This window comes from Mercenaria mercenaria, chromosome 2 (genome assembly GCF_021730395.1).
Source record: "Mercenaria mercenaria strain notata chromosome 2, MADL_Memer_1, whole genome shotgun sequence".
Classification (NCBI taxonomy): domain Eukaryota; kingdom Metazoa; phylum Mollusca; class Bivalvia; order Venerida; family Veneridae; genus Mercenaria; species Mercenaria mercenaria.
In genome coordinates this window covers 20,370,649-20,387,613 of record NC_069362.1, presented here as the reverse complement: position 1 = coordinate 20,387,613, position 16,965 = coordinate 20,370,649, and the positions used below count along the sequence as shown (strand labels likewise).

Sequence of the window (16,965 nt, the reverse complement as noted above, 5' to 3'; positions counted from 1 at the left end):
GTGCTCTGTGCTTCTGCTAAATCTACCCTTACCTTTTGTAACATATGAAAAATGAAGCATTACGTACATTAATGCATATAAATGCCAGTGACAACGCTTTAAGTAACATTATCTTAGTAATAGGGAATTAAAATATTTCTATCACTGTTAAAAACAACGATACATTTGTTCAATATTGATTTGATGACATTTTATAGTGCATACTTTAAACACACTTTTGTTTAAAGGTAATAAAATAATAATCGTGATTTCAATACACACTCACTGACACATTTTCTTTATTAGCCGTTAAAAACTGTATTATCATCTCCTATAGGAAAAACAATTTGTATTGTTTGTCAATTTAACAAAAATATTGATGTTGCCTTACCCTTCTCAACGAAAAAGTAATATTATGAATGCCCTTGTCTCATGATGATGTGATAGGCAGAGATTGGAATAGATCAACAAATAGCTGATGCTTAATGGTAGTTAAAACAAATATATAGAATACACACGGTATTTTAATAGTCTTAATTTGGCGCACTAATATGGCAATTATAATAAAATACAACGGTATTTAAGTCAATCATATGAATTTCTGCGAATCATTTCTTTACAACCAGCAATTTTCGTAAGCTATGACGTCATTCAAGACATTTGAAATACCGATCTACTGGAATCTATATATCTTTATAACTGTTAAAAATTACGAGAAACGACGGAAAAGGTACCAGTCTTCAGCTCGAAATTCGAGATATTGTGTCAAAATGTTCGAAACCGTGATGGATATATTGTCTATCTTTGTTATGATTTTTAAATATATTAGATAATTTAATAAAATTCGAGTTGTAGGCTAAGTAATTCTTACATATAAAACGAAACAGGTTAGATTTATTTTCCTGGATGTAATGTAAATATTACTTCAAAATCTATTTTCAAAGACGATTGAAATAATATGCAGTAATTATCCGATTGTTTTTAGTCGAAAACCATGTTTATCCAAAGAAAACTTGTACGAGTACGTTCTCTTTAACATTTTAAGGCAAGTTATAAAAAGAATCTTTTGCCATTTGATTTTTTATTGACATTCTAAACAACAGTGATGCAAACTTTAGGCAACATATTGTTTCTAGCTTGATTGTTGATGTGAAGGAGTGCGATAACGTAAAGTAATCATTTATTTTTTTATTACTTGATTACAAGGACTATTTAAATGATATAAAAATTTCTTTAATTGCGATGTGAGAATGTTTATGCCTTTCAGAGATAAACAAACGGGGTTATTTTTATGTTTGGGGAACAGGTTGAATAATTCATATCTGTATAATTCAGAGTAAATATACCAGACATTTACTAAAACAATTTCCTTTTTGTAAACATGAACGAAATGAAGAAAACCATCGAGCAACAGTTTTGATTGAAATCCCTTGATGCTTCGTATGAGGCCTGTTGCGTGAATAACAGACATTTATTATATTTTATTTTTCTCTAAATTCCCAGCTCGTGTCAGTATCAATAAACCTTTACCAGGGAAAACGTAATGCACAAGCTGTTGATTTGTTGCTGTTGACAGTATGGTGGAAAACCATCGCAAAATGTTTCTCAGATTCACATACTACTGTGTTTGTAGAAATCAGTCTGTTTGCTGTCTGAAAACAAAAATTTAACTGCCATAAAATTTTCTGAATATGCTCAAGAGTCAAGAAGCAAACGATGCGAAGCCAATAAGACAATGCTACACTGGTGATTGATCCCGGTTTTGGTAAAATTCAAGCTCTTTTTGAAATGCAAGAAAGGATATTTTTAGATCTGCTTCACCTAAATTGCTTTCGGCTTTCCATCTGTAGACTGAGAGAATTTCTGATGGAATAGTTTTTATTAATCATTTACTTATCATGATCGTTTTCATCAATGTACCACTGTTTTCTATTCTTACGTCTTCAGTCCAATTTTGTTTTGTGACTGTTAAAAAATAAACTTTTCAACACATGAATTTGTTTCTTTAAAAACCTGTAATAATTTATTGTTTGAACTTTCCAACGGTTTAGTTTATCACACATGTTGCCAGAAAGGGTAACAATAAATGTAAGTTGTAATATCATACATTTTATAGGATCCGGGAAAGAAAGTTTATCAGTCAGTAAGGAAACCGAAGACTACTTTAAATTTTTCTTTAATTTTTCTGTTATCTGCTGTTGTGCAACAAGGGGACATAAATCCAATAGGATCAACCACCTTCATTGAAGCAGCTTATCTCTATAGCAATCTATAGCATTTGTATGTACCGATGTCTAAGCCATTTAGTGTAGCCATTTAGTAGTCATTAATGAATTTCATCGATTAAAACAATTAAGAAATATGTTCCAATATCCATTCGCTATGGAAAGGTAAGAGGAAGATTGTTTGTAAAACAAGTTTTACAATTTGTATTAATCACTATAGCCAGGAGGTCCGAGCGAGGAGCAGCATGCTCGGAATCAAGCAAGAGAGCTACTATTACCAATGCCCACATTACCAATGCTCACGTGTTTGGTATGTTGGTAACATTGTTTTCTTTAAGAAATGAAATACCCTATATATGACAAATAGAATCACCGTACGTTTCCAGACATGAATAGCATAACTTGAGAAGTATATTTCAGTCTGTGTCATGTTTGAGCAAGAATTCATATGATATTTTTCTCCCACATACGCAAAACAATTACGCACATTTTGTAAGGGAAGCTAGTTATAAATGGTTCTTAGTATCTTCTTAGTATCACGTGATCCTTTGCAAGCTCCGTATTTATTTATTTTGTTGGGTTTAACGTCGCACCGATACAATTATAGGTCATATGGCGACTTTCCAGCTTTGATGGTGGAGGAAGAACCACATGCCTCTGTGCATTATTTCATCACGAGCGGGAACCTTGGTATATACCACCAAGGCCAGCTAGATGACTTCCTCACATGAAGAATTCAATGTCCCGAGTGAGTGTCGAACCCACATTGATGAGGGGCAAGAGATTTGAAGTCAACGACATTAACCATTCGGCATCGGAGCCCCCCCCCCCCCCCCCCCCCCCACCAACACACACACACTCTGCAAGCACTGCAAAACAGTACTAGTTGTGAAAGACATGCCACATATCATGATATTTGAGGAATTTAGGCATCTAATTATGACAAAATATTTACATTCGCCCTATTCTTTTCTATTGAAATTTATGACAATCATTTGGTTTGCAAAACGGGGTTAAACCCAAAACAAACAAAAGCAAAAAGATAGGCGCCAAAGTTACGACAACACGTCTTAGTGATAACGTCCGCGTATAGCCAGGGAGAACGTTCCTTAGATGATGTCGCAGTTGTTCCGTCTTTTGAACAGAATGATCGGGAAGCTGACTGTAATGTTAAATACAACAAAATGTGTGCACACTTTATAATATAACTTGTTTACAAATGGAAAGGAAATATAATGTAAATATAAGAAATGATTTTTTTATCGGAGTACATGCGAAATGAACGAAAGAATAGGATCGGCAAATTAAAACATGAATCGTTTCATGGATTTGCGGATCCTATTCTGGCGGTCATTTCTAGCTCCACTAGCAACCTATGTTTTTCTGTCATATCTTTGTTAATATTGCTTATATCTTAATGTAACTTCACATAAACATTGTCCAGTATGCAAACAATGTATATGTATAGGCTGAGTACATTATACCCAAGGTCAAGATCACCAAGGTGTTATACTTGGTTAAAGTTTTCCGGCAACCTTTGTTTTTCTGTCATAACTTTGTTACTTTTGCTTATATCTTACTGTAAGTTCTCATAAACATTGTCCAGCATACAAACATATTATATGCAGGGGCTGGGCCCATTATACCCAAGGTCAAGGTCACCAAGGAGTTATATTTGGAATTATTTTCATGTTAAATTTTTTCGAAAGCTTTATTAATAGACATATCTTCGGTACTTTAAAAGATAATGACTTGAAATTAAAAATATTTGTTTATAATCATCATCTGCCTGTGTGGTTACATACCCTATAACTGTTATTTTATTTTCGAAAGAATTATGCCCCTTTTGTACTTGAACTTTTTTGCAATCTTCGCTTTTTGGATATTACTTTAATGCAATATAAGATAAAGACTTGAAACTTAAAATGTATCTTTATCACCATCATCTGCATGCATGGTAACAATCCCCATAACTCTGATTTGTATTTTTGACCAAATTATGCCCCTTTTATACTTAATTTTTTTTAACAAACTTTGTTTTCTGGACATAACGTTGGTACTATATAAGATAATGACTTGAAACTCAAAATATATCTTTACCATCATCATCTGCATTTGTTGTAACAATCCTGATAACTCTTACTTGTGTATTTGATGGAATTATGCCCCTTGGTGTATCTTCCTTTTATAGTAGAGGTCTCTTATTCAGACATATATTCATTTTACTGTCAAATCCCCGAATAGTGGAGCGCGCTGTCTTATGGACAGCTCTTGTTAAAATAGATACTATGGGGTTTGAGTGTTACATCTCATACCCTCTCAAGAACTACCTCAAACAGTCCCATTCTGTTATTATTTTACTTGGATGCTTTCAATTCATATAAAGATTCTTATTACATATGTTATTATCTATTACAACGGCAGTCTTTACGTGATATGTGGCGGCTTGAAAAAGACTTCCGTGTTTGGACTCAGTGTTTTGGGACCATGGGCTACATCTGATTTTATTATAGTAGATTTCCGCGTAATCTGATTCCATAGGGTGTAAGGGATGTTGCACATCCCATCAATCAAACTAAGTGTATTACTTCATTTTTTGCCTCCTGTGCTTCCAAAAAATCCTCTTTCAGATTCCATTTACTTTATCTGTAGAAATTTTAAAAGATACTTCTTGGTGCGTTGTGTTTTTTTAGATAATTCTTTTACCATATGAATCTTTGTTCAAAATATCACCCATATATTTTGATGTAATCGCAAATAAGATATCTGGTTCTGTCGTAGGGGATGCCATTTTATGGCACTCTTGTTTTGTTCTTGTGCAAATGCATCATTGGAAATAAAATCTGTAAAAAGATCCTGTGGAAGCATACATGTTTAATGACTTCCGTCTTTTCTCGCAAATGTATCTGTTATTTATAAAGCTACTAGCTGTTCATTTCATGACAACTGCGGCAAATTCGTTGACACTTTTCTTACTTTTAGGAATGTGTTCTGTTTATTTGTAAATTTACTGAAGGTAACTCACAAGGCCGAATTCTTCATTGCTCATAAAGAACAATTTGAGCAATACTAAATACAATTTTTGCAGAGAAAAGTAGTTCTAGTCAACCATGACGCTTTTTGAGAACGGCCTCTTATTCGTTATCTACTTTTACAATGTATAGTTTTTCAGAGACTGCTTGGAAGAAATGATTTTCGTACTTCAGTTTGTTCAAGAGAAAACTAAGAGCATAGACGTAACTCGAAGTGTATTTCGGAAGGTCTTTTTTCCAGAATGAATACTAGAGACACATTGTCGGACAAAATATCAATGCGTATTTAACTCAAGTTCTGTTCCAAAAGAAATGAATCAGACTCCGTTAGTGAAAATTCAGTGTAAATACAGAGGACGAGGTTGGCTTGATTTTCAAAAAAGAAAGCAAAATTAGGCTTTTGAAGGCCTCTTATATTTGATATATGTGTTACCAAGGACGATATATTATCTGTGAGTTGATATATGCATCTTTTTTCTCTCGGACTGTTGTATACTTAAAAACAGGTAGAAATGGAAGACATTGAAATAGGACCGTTTCAGACCTTCTGTTTTTACTGATATAGGAAAATATGTAGGGTGTAAGAATTCGTCAAGCACTTGTGTGTCACATAGCAACATATTTAGCAATTTGTCCATTATCGTCAGCTGAAAAGCAGCATAAGATCAGGTGCAGTTACTTATATAGGAATAGAGACAGTTTTTCAAAGTAAATAAATGTTTCCTGCACAATAAATACATCTAGGTATTAAAACCGTTGATGCACAGTAAAACTCTTTCTTGCTGAATAGTTTACTTTCCTCTTGGTCTCGGAGATTGTATCATAACAAACCTATATTTAAACAGAAAGAGATCTTAAAAATGATACGACAGCCTACTTGTGTGATAAGAGATATATTTTGATAAACATGATTACCCTTATTTTATTTAATGGAAAACACCATGTGTTTAAGAAATGTAATGTACTTCAATTGACATCATTAGCAGACATTTTCCTTTAATAGGGTTACATTTTGAAAAATAATGTGAAAGTATTAACCTTATATTCAGACAAATTATATATTTTCAACAAACATCTATATAGTGTTTTATTTCTAACCAGATCTGATGGTACAAGAGGAGTATGTCATGAACTTTAAGTGTTGATGTAAGTAAATTGTAGAATTGTTTGAAGAACACAACCGCCCAAAACAAAACACTACAGCAGTGTTATTACATATGTATGTACGGATGGACGTACATACATACGCACATTGTTGCCTGTTTGAATGTAGTTACATACGTACATATGTGTTAACGATAGATATACATATGTAATATTGACAAATTAAAGCAATTACATAACAAAGACAAACAAACACATTAAATCAGAATATGTCAAGAGAAATTGTTTACTGCACAGGGTCATTGTTTCAGTTAGGAATGTTTAAATTGTCATCGTATCAGATTAATTAGGATGTTAAAACACAATTCATCCCTTTATCAACTTCCTTTACATAATAACATCATCATATTCATGATTGAATTTGATGAAGCTTTTGCAGGGAATGTAGCACGCATCTTACATATACAAGACGCGTCAATAAATCTGTTTTGATTTCGAAATACGTCTATACGAAGTCAGGCCCCTACCATGGTTATTGGACCCAAACTGCAGCTAACTAGTCATTGGATCAAAAATTATGAGGTGGGTCCTAACTCCAGTTATCTAATGAGGGTCTTAATATTTTTATAGTACTCGGAATTAACAATCATTATATTTATCGCTTTGCGCATTATTTATCAGATATGACAGGTTCCGAAATAATTATAATTATAATTTTTTTTTAATTATGATAATCAGTTTTTAATAACCAGGATAAATATCTAGTTAATAAACTTATTTAAATGTTTAAAGAGTATTCTTTGATTCATATATATATATGTTTCTACAGGAAGTCCGTTATCCTTGCATTTACTATATTGTATTATCTGATAATTATAGGATTTCTGACGGCGTATATTCAATCGGTTATTCGGAAATCCCGATTGGACACATTATATTAATTGATCTTTTTGTAAATAAATATTTCTGAAATATTACAAAATTGTGCCATTTATTTATCCTTGACCCCTGAACTATAATCCTGAATTACTAAATTAGATGTTTCTAAGCTATGTAGAAATGGAAATGAAGTTTGTCAAAATCTTGGTTATGCACAGATATCCCGGTGACTGTTAAAATAACGCGCCCATAAAATTTCCCTATCAGAACCAGTTCAGAGAAAACAGTTTAAACAGTGATGAAAAGCATGTCATGAAGAACATTATTGTTTGTAAAAAAATAGAACAATATATCTCAGATGAAACAATGTCAGGTTTATGCATTAACACTATAAAATGTAATTGTTGAAACATACTTGCATCAAAATGCAAATGCTGATCAAATGTACGCCTTAGGTACTTGAAAGAATTTATTGATTCGATAGCTGTGCCATTAAGCTATATCAAAATAATATACCTTACTGTCTCTGAGAAAGATATGACCTAGGTTCGAAACAGACTGGTATATGCTTCGAGTGCTTGTATTGCTTTCGGCGATCAAATACACTCTTTAGGGAAAACTTCTGCATGTCAAAGAAATTAAATTATGCTAAAAGTACAATATAAATGAACAAGCTAACGTGTGTTTGTGAAGGATGCTGTTGCTGATACATAACTATGAAACATCAGTTAATATTACTCCAACTTTTAAACTTTTAGTTTCAAATCATATTAGACACTGTACGAAGAAAAATAGCAGGCATAAAATAATGATATGAACCCTTATATAGATATATGTGCCAGCGAGGTGACAAAAGTAATACACCGAAAGTATTCAATATAAACACACTGGATATGGAAATATTATAGGTATGACACATATAACAAAAAGTGGTTTGCGTTAAAGATATTTTGCAAGTTTGTATCAAATCAAATCATAAATGAACTCTTTATATGGTTGCAAAAGCCAAAATAGCCTTTAAAGGGACCAAAACGCTAGAACCCATGATGAAATCTGGCCAGTTTTCGAAAGGAACCAAGATATGATACCAATACAAGTTGTGTGCAAGTTTGATTAAAATCAATTGCAAATTGTAGTCCCTATTGTGTTCACAAGCCAAAATAGCAAATATTGGCAATTTAAGGGGCCATAAATCTAAAATCCATGATGGGATCTAGCCAGGTTTCTAAAACAATCGAGATATCATGTCAATACAAATTGTGTGAAAGTTTGATTAAAATCGGTTGCAAAATGTGGTCTCTATTGTGTTCACAAAAAAAATTGTGAACGGACGGAGTGTATTTGATCACAAAAAAAGCTGACCTTAGTGACAGGTGAGCTAATAATCAAAATCACAACTTCTTTCGAGAAATTGCATGATTTCCTTTAATGAGGCAACAAATATATACGTGTAAAGTTTTGTTTTACATTTAAAATCATACCATATAGCTGCGTTAACTTACTAATATACCCCTTTATTATTTCGAAATAATTTTCAGTCAGCAGCCATGTTCTAAGACGGCTTACCTCACAATCAAAAATAATGAATGTCTCCCTTCTAGTGTAAAATATACAATATTTGCATTACTCCATAAAGTAGGAAATTATCCGACACTGAAAAAAATAGTACTGACATATGAAATTAATTCCTGTCTTTTGCACCACTTTTGCCCTCTTCAATCTCATCACTTCTTCATCTGCAGCCCCTGAACTGGAGCAGAAATCTTAAAATCATTTAAATTTTCATCCTAACCGAACTGATTATGTTGTAGTAGAATATTTTTGTTGTCGGTTACGTTTTTACGCTTTCATCACATTTGCCTTCAGAATTGCTTAACAACTGCACTTTACTGCTATTATTATTCTTTTCTGCTATGTGACCAAGCTTTCAGTTTAATCCTAAACACTTTGACGTTGTTTATAGCTCTGTAAGGTCGCCCAGCTCCGTGACAATGTTTTTAAATGTACTTTTAGCCTCTTTATATAATGACAGATTTATGTCACATCTGATAGGGTCTACATATGCGAAGTAATCCAATGTTTTCTGTTTTTGACTCTTTACAAGTCTTATCAAACCACTTCAGTTGCTTATTTGAAAATAGTTTTTCAGTTTTCTTACCTTGACTGCTTTCACAATAAAACTTGTTCAGTTTTTCAGCTTTCATGCTTATATTAATGTTTTAACTTTTTAATCATGATGTATACTTCTTCAGCCATTCAGATGTCATTTCGGATTCCAAGAATTATCAAAAAACAAGGAAGAATATCCAACTCATTAAGATGAATTTGAAAAATGAATTTGAATTTTCGTATGTACACTTGTATTTTGTAGATACTAAAATCTGTGAAAAGATCCTTCTAAAGCAAGTAACGCAACAAGCAACATAATAGCGGACTCGGTTTGACTGAGTCTGTTCATGAGAGGTAAAGAAAAATCTTCGTAGTCCCTCATTTCATTGGATTGTATCAAATCAATAACAATATGTGTGATTAAGTGTACCCGATGTCATCTTCCTCAGTTAAAGTAAATTCTTTTGCAACGCAGATCTCTGAAAATATTTCATCTTAAGAAATTCCAAATACAGCTGGATAGTTTATTGAACTAGCTTAGTATCCGAAATCGTTTCCTCCAATAATGTTGACGCAAAACCATGTAAATCCGTCTCCTTGGGACTCAGATATAATTTTGTTGTCTGCTACATTTCTATGCTCATTTATTAAATACTGTAGAATTTAAGGCATCAGTCTTATCCAGTTTATTCTCGACAATCTTCCCAAGACAAATCTATTTTCATGTGTTCCGGCTTTTATTTGCACGGTGTTTATTACTGATCAAATAGGGTAAAGTATACTGCAGCTTTGGTATTTTTACGTCATGAAGTTGCTGCACCATTAAAAATGTTTTTCTACCTATTAAAGGCACATCGTTTACGAGTATTAGCGTAAAATAAGCCCAACGTGTATTTTCGCACTCTGCTGTAATTACTGAGGTGATCGTTAAGTTTGAAATGCATTCGAATCAGAGTTAGCTATGCTTGTAAAAAAAGACATATGGTTTTAAAATGTGTCTGTTTAAGCTGGATTTTATTTATCTAGGTAAAATTGAATTAAAAGCAATTTCAGCAAGAGATTAAAACAACCTTATATAATGAAATGTCCATTCATTGCATAACAATAAATTGCTTTTAAAATAATGTTTCAATAACATTACGTTTTTGCCACATATATAAGTGTTGTCGCATTGAATGTGGTCACTCACATTTATCCCTCTAATTCTAGTGATAGAATTAGGCACGGAAACGTTTTAGAGAATACACATAACACCAACAACCTCTTAGGTTGTTGACTGCACAGTTTTCATTGTAATAAATTGTCACAAAATGCATACAGTCAGAATTATTCAACGGTAAATAGTGTAGAAACTGGAAACGACAAATAAAAGAACTAAGCACTGAACATGTAAATTGTTGCAAAAAGGTATTTCAAGTCTGCATTTTGAAATAGTAGTAGATTACGCATGCAAAATAACACTGAATGTAATAAGTGAGTGCACATTGTCATTGAAAGATAAACCGATTATCTAGTTTTCTTTTTTGCATGTATTTAAATATCTGTGAGTAGACTACGTAAAGAAAAATAAGAACTTATGTCGTAGGTTCGTCAGAACTGTATGCCGCTGAATCTTTTCTATGACAGTTGACCTATAACAACCATGAATAGACTGAGTAAGTTAAAATAAGAACGTATGTCGTAGCTTTGTCAAAACTAAATGCCTTTGTATATTATTTTACAGTTATTTGTTGACAAACGGAGCAGGTTTGTTTCCGCAGTTAATTCCCTCAGTCTGTGCTTGCAATAGCAGTTAAGTCTCCAAAAACCTAACAATCATTAGTAGGCTTGTGTGTGTGTTTGTGTGTGCGTGTGTGTATTTTTCAATAATTCTTCAGCCATATTAACGATGGTGTCTGCCTTGCTGGAATATAACACCGTAGACATGCGCCATAATATCCTACCTAGTTGCATTATAATGACACCGGGCTAACTAGTTCTAACACTATCCTCTTAATGGTGTGCTATTAGTGACGAAGTTGCTAGTATCATTTCTCACGTCTTTGGTGTGTTATAGCTAGGAAGAGAAACCACCATCTCCCGCTAGGCTGTAAAGGCGGTTAAAATCATTAATGTGACCATCCCGTCTATTGCTGCAGACAATTTCTACATTTTAAACAGCACCTTTGAACATAGATGAATAAAAGTGAGATTTAGCCAAGAATAAAGAAACTTATTTTAGACATGGACCAAAGGTTTAAGTATATTTAAGACTCCTCCATAAGCAAACCTCTCTTTTATTTATTATTACGGGCATATTATGAAATTTGCGAAACAACAAAACATCTAAATGTCCTTTTAATTTTTCATAACTTTTTGTGTTCTATTTTTTGAGGTCAGAATGACACCAACCGTTCGCAGATAGACCAATACAAACAAGATTTTCTAAGAAAAGAAATTAGTTTTCCCTTTTAGCGTTAATGCTCATGCTACGAACAATATTGGTAAACTTTAAATAGAATCCTGAATGTAATTTCCTCGACGGTATGCGACAAAACATGTCATATGTTCTTCGTCACAACCTTGAAGCATGCGACCTGGTTCGTGATTAATATCAGACAATCAGAAAGTTATTTAAAGTGCATACCATCCTTAGCAATTATCCATACTAATATATTTTCAAATTAAACATCTTTCGCATATTAAGGCTGCATGAGCTTTCATTGTACTGCGACATCCATCTAATCCATAACAGGGTTTACCACAAACTGCGGTTTGATTTTGCAAGATCTAGATTATATGGTTTACTTTCAATCTTTTAAATATCTGTAAGAATGCCAATATTATAGTCAATGCATTTGTTTCAATGTAAAATCACGCAAAAACACAGTTTTGCACACACACACACACACACGCACACACACACACACACACACACACAAAATGAAATTAACTTTTGCGTGGATAAAATACATTGAAAGTTTTATAACAATCTGTCAACAAATAAAGCCACACTTTAAATTCTAAGCAATTGATAGTGTCCAAAATGGCCATAATTTCAATTGAAAATACCCAACCCAATTTTTTTAAAATAAGATATTCGGAAAATCAAAATATCCTATTACTACTAGGTTTTACTGTATAATATTTTAAGAGAAATCAAGGCTAACTGTAATACGGAAAACGTGAACCAAACAGTAAATAAAGATAAAAGAGAAATGATATGATGGATTCATAGCTGAGAGTATTAATAAAATAAATTGGTGTAAAGCTTTCTTCTGAAACTTATAGTAAATGATATGCAGTTCACTTTATACTTATTATTATACCTCAAGTAAACACTAAATCTTAATTTCCTACTACCAAAAAGGATTGCATTTGAATTCTTTCAAGCAGTATTTTATGTATTACATTTATCAATAATGCGGCTGATATTCGATTGAATACACCATCCCAATCTGGTAATATCTGTTTCAGTAATATACGGTCTTCCAACGATTTTATAATGCTGTAGGATAGATTTTTATTTAAAAAATGATAATAAACATGTTTGTTTGTGAACTGATCGGAAAAGAGCAGAGACGTGTTAAGTTTGGTTAATATCAATCGCTTGATGTTGTCTTCGGTATGATATAACAAAAACATACTTGCTGCTGGAGTTACAGAATATTAGTAACCTTCAAAAAAGAATTATATAGTATTTTCACTGGTTGATAATATATCAAAAGGCCCTCACCGTCATTATGTATAGGTAAGGACAGAAAGAGGGTGTCAACAGCCAACACGAAATTATGTCAGTATAATATGAAATTTAATAGTTTTTTACGAAAGACCCGTGGTGACATTTCAACTTCATTATTTCACGATTTCGTAGTTTTTGTTGGTATTGCTGTAAGGAAGTGAGTTGCAGCGGCTGGTCTCAGCGTTGGTACATTTTCTAGTCATTAGGGATCATGGTGAACATTCAATTTACTATAACAGAAATACGCTTAAGACAGTACTCGGATGCACACTTAACAACTTCACTCAAACAGAGCTTTTATTTTGCTTGGCTTTGCCCTATTCTTCCAAAGGATCTTCTCGTGGATTTTATTATTTTCTAAATAAAAATGATGACAAATAACAAAGACGTAAATAATTCAAATGAAAGGATGTACTACCTTAAGAACACAGACATAAACAGAATAAGATAAATTCAACAAATATTAGCAACTATAAAATAAAGGTCTTCTTTAAAATACTTCTCAACCTGTGTATTGTGTTAAAAGTGTGAATGAACAGTGTTTTTTAATCAAAGAGTCCATAGGTTCAAAGCAAAAATGAATCATTGTCATAGTTGAATGCTCTGCTGGAAGATAGTACTTTGTGTGTTTTACATGAATTGTGTACTTAATATGAATTTCAGATTGAAAAGTGGAACCGAATTTATATATTTGATTTTCAAATATTTCTTAAAGCCATACCAATTGATGTATTTGACAACTATTTCAAAGCTAAAACACATGTAAATTCAAAGCATATACCATTACTTTTATATCTAGTTTAAATATGACACAACATGTTGGAACGAAGAGGCTTTAAAAACATTTTGTTTAGTACATACTGTGTTTCATTTAATATATGGCAAATGGATCTTACAATAGAAAAGTTAACGTCTTACAGTAGCTCAGTGCTAGTAGAAGATAATATTCATTTCTTCTTCAAATATTTTAATTTACCTATTATATTTAGATACAACTTGTTAAACACAACATTATTATTTGTTTTTCATTTTTGCAGATGTGCCAATGTATCTATTGTTTTGACCCGCAGTAGTGTCAAAATCAACAGCGGTGACTGACTGTGATGGCGATGACGATAATGACTAAATCATCACCAACAACAAAATCAGCGGCATATTTCTAAACATCTAATCTCACATCAGTAACCAACAATCTGTTCCACACCTAACCTGCAATTTATTTTTGTTGGAATTAGTTGCTTTACAATTGAACAGACTGAGCTAGCTTATAAAAATTAATGTGCTAATGTAAGCTGTCTGCGCAGATAAAAGAAGAAAATAAACAAGTCTGCAGGTATGTGCATGCTTTATTTATTCATTAGTGAAATTTTTGTTTTTAGACTTTTTCAGTCTTTGTATACGTCGAAGGGATTGGTCATATAGCCGCTGCTTTGGTCGTTAATATATCTGTTTTAGGTCTATTCGTATATCCCTGTATCAACACGTTTGAACATTTTAACTAAATTTCTAAAACTAAGTCTCCAGGAGTACCGGAGAATTAATAATTAAGGTAAAATATGTACAGTAACTACTACATTTTATACTTCAAAAGGTTTGACCTGTTTCATTTATAATAGGCGGATACGTCACTAATTAAAAGCGACAGATAAAAACGCCCTTCGGAAAGTTCATTGAATATTACTGAAAGCAATTTGACTTTCTGCATGTTTTGAATTATTCAGATACGACTGCATATCAAATATATGTAAATATATTATTTTTGTACAACATTTATAATTTCACTCATTAGTAACTGGATAAATGAAAACACACATTTAGGACCAGTGTGTATGTCAAATAGATATTTAATATTTTATCAATTATTCCAATATTACTTACTAAATAAGATCTGATGGTGACCCTTCTGTAAAATCGGATTTCTAATATGCTATTTTTATTTCCATTAATCTGTTTAGAAACAGTCAGACGGCCTGTTTCAACAAGCGTTTGGCTTAAAGGAACCGGAGTCTAGATTTTGGCTAAACCTCTTTAGAATTGAAGTTTCGTCATATTATGAACATAAGAACACAAGGTTTTGTTTCTAAACTATCTTTAAAAAATTATGCCCGAGTCTGAAATCGTAACCAGATCGCCGCGTTTTTGATCAATACACCACGGAAGAAAGTTTTATAATTAAGGCAGTTTTACAGTTAAGGCAGTTTTACCTCCAGCACCACATTACAAATGCTTTTCATTTTGCATGGAAAAACTAGGCAAACAACTGATTCTCATATGTTTCCATAACAATTTAGTTCAAAGCTTTTAAAAAATATAGCAATATTTTCCTGATAAATAAAAGTTTTCTTCTTTTTGTTGTCATACGATCTTGTGGTCTGTGCTTTTAACTTGCAAAATGGCGTCGAATGTCGAAGTATTACACGATGCATTGAAAACATTTAAAATCAATAAGTTTAAACCGGAGCAAAGAAATATCTTTGATGCATGGACTCCGCAAATTCTATCTTCTTCTTGCCTTGTTATTTTATTTCTTCGCAAAGAAAAACACGATGGTGCAGCCATAAGAATTAAAAACCCATAATAATCAAATACCGAATGGTTAAATATAGATTTTTTAAATGGCAAGCGAAAAAGTCGTCTTAACGTGACCCTTTGTCTGTTTCTTCAGATCCTTTGCGTAGCGTTAATAGGAGATGATTTTCATTAGATGGTCAATATCTATCTTCTTTTTGCCTTGTTATTTTATTTCTTCGCAAAGAAAAACACGATGGTGCAGCCATAAGAATTAAAAACTCATAATAATCAAATACCGAATGGTTAAATATAGATTTTTTAAATGGCAAGCGAAAAGGTCGTCTGAACGTGACCCTTTGTCTGTTTCTTCAGATCCTTTGCGTAGCGTCAATAGGAGATGATTTTCATCAGATGGTCAATACTTCTGTATGTACCACTTATTTAAAGTAGTTTTTACAAGCTTTGTAACTTGTGTCTGTGTATCATGTCTTCTTTTGGCAGTTCCTGTGATATGCAGGCTCCATAACCTCAGATCCCCTTTCTAAATTCCAGTTTGTTTAGTTCTGCTCATTGTTTTCTCGTTTAGGGCAAACCCATTATTTTAACTGGGGACCATATGCCGCTTTTCATTGAATTACACGCTAGTGTAGCATTGAAGGTTCCATGTGCACCGCCGTATGAACACATCCGCGGATGTCTCTAAATTGTTTTATGTACTTTTAGCATGTGTAAATGTTGAGTTCTGCCCAACCCGGGGCTAGAGGGCGTGGACGGTAGCATGCATTTTAACTACCGTCCATGAACAGGCTCAATCAAACCGAGCCTGCAACATTTTCGTTTTTGTTGTGTTGAGCGACCTGTGGAGTTTCCACTTGTTCTATTTTATTCTTAAATGTACAGTTGTTGACTGGTATCCACAATAGATAGAGAGCCAGTTTAATTCTATGTTTTATTCATTGACAAACACGTTTTATCATTGTATCGCGTTTCTTTCAAATACGTTAACCTCTTTTTCTGTAAGTACAGCAAAGGTGTGGTCGTCAGTCAGTAAATGGCATTGAAGTGTATTAGTTTAAATATCTACTGGTTTCGTTAGCACAAAAAGGCAATATGTGTTGTCCTACGCATGCTTAATTTTGTCACGTATTATTTTCAACATAAATTGTTTTTAATATACGTTCTTCTTGTTACTGTCGGGCTTCTTGTTGTAGTCGTAATGATAGCAGCGTTTGGCGACGTATGAAACTTATTTCATATTTGCAAAATCAATTTGTATACATGATATGCTTCGGATAAGCTTTCGCTCAAAATATTTTCATGTTATGACAGCAAAATGGCATGAGAGTTGACGGATTGATTAATTCGGTGTTGTTTTCTGTTTCAAAAAAAAGTAAGTTCACTTTGA

General features: G+C 32.9%; 1 protein-coding gene across 3 annotated transcripts in view; it reads left to right on the top strand.

Moving 5' to 3' along the window:
* The window catches only part of LOC123563445 (tachykinin-like peptides receptor 99D), a 357,242-nt gene that overhangs the window by 115,550 nt on the left and 224,727 nt on the right, over positions 1–16,965 (top strand). For all 3 annotated transcript variants that reach the window (XM_053531853.1, XM_053531865.1, XM_053531862.1), the window contains exon 3: positions 14,087–14,382. The gene's annotated coding sequence lies outside the window, so the exon portion shown is untranslated. The remainder of the gene's footprint in view (positions 1–14,086; positions 14,383–16,965) is intronic.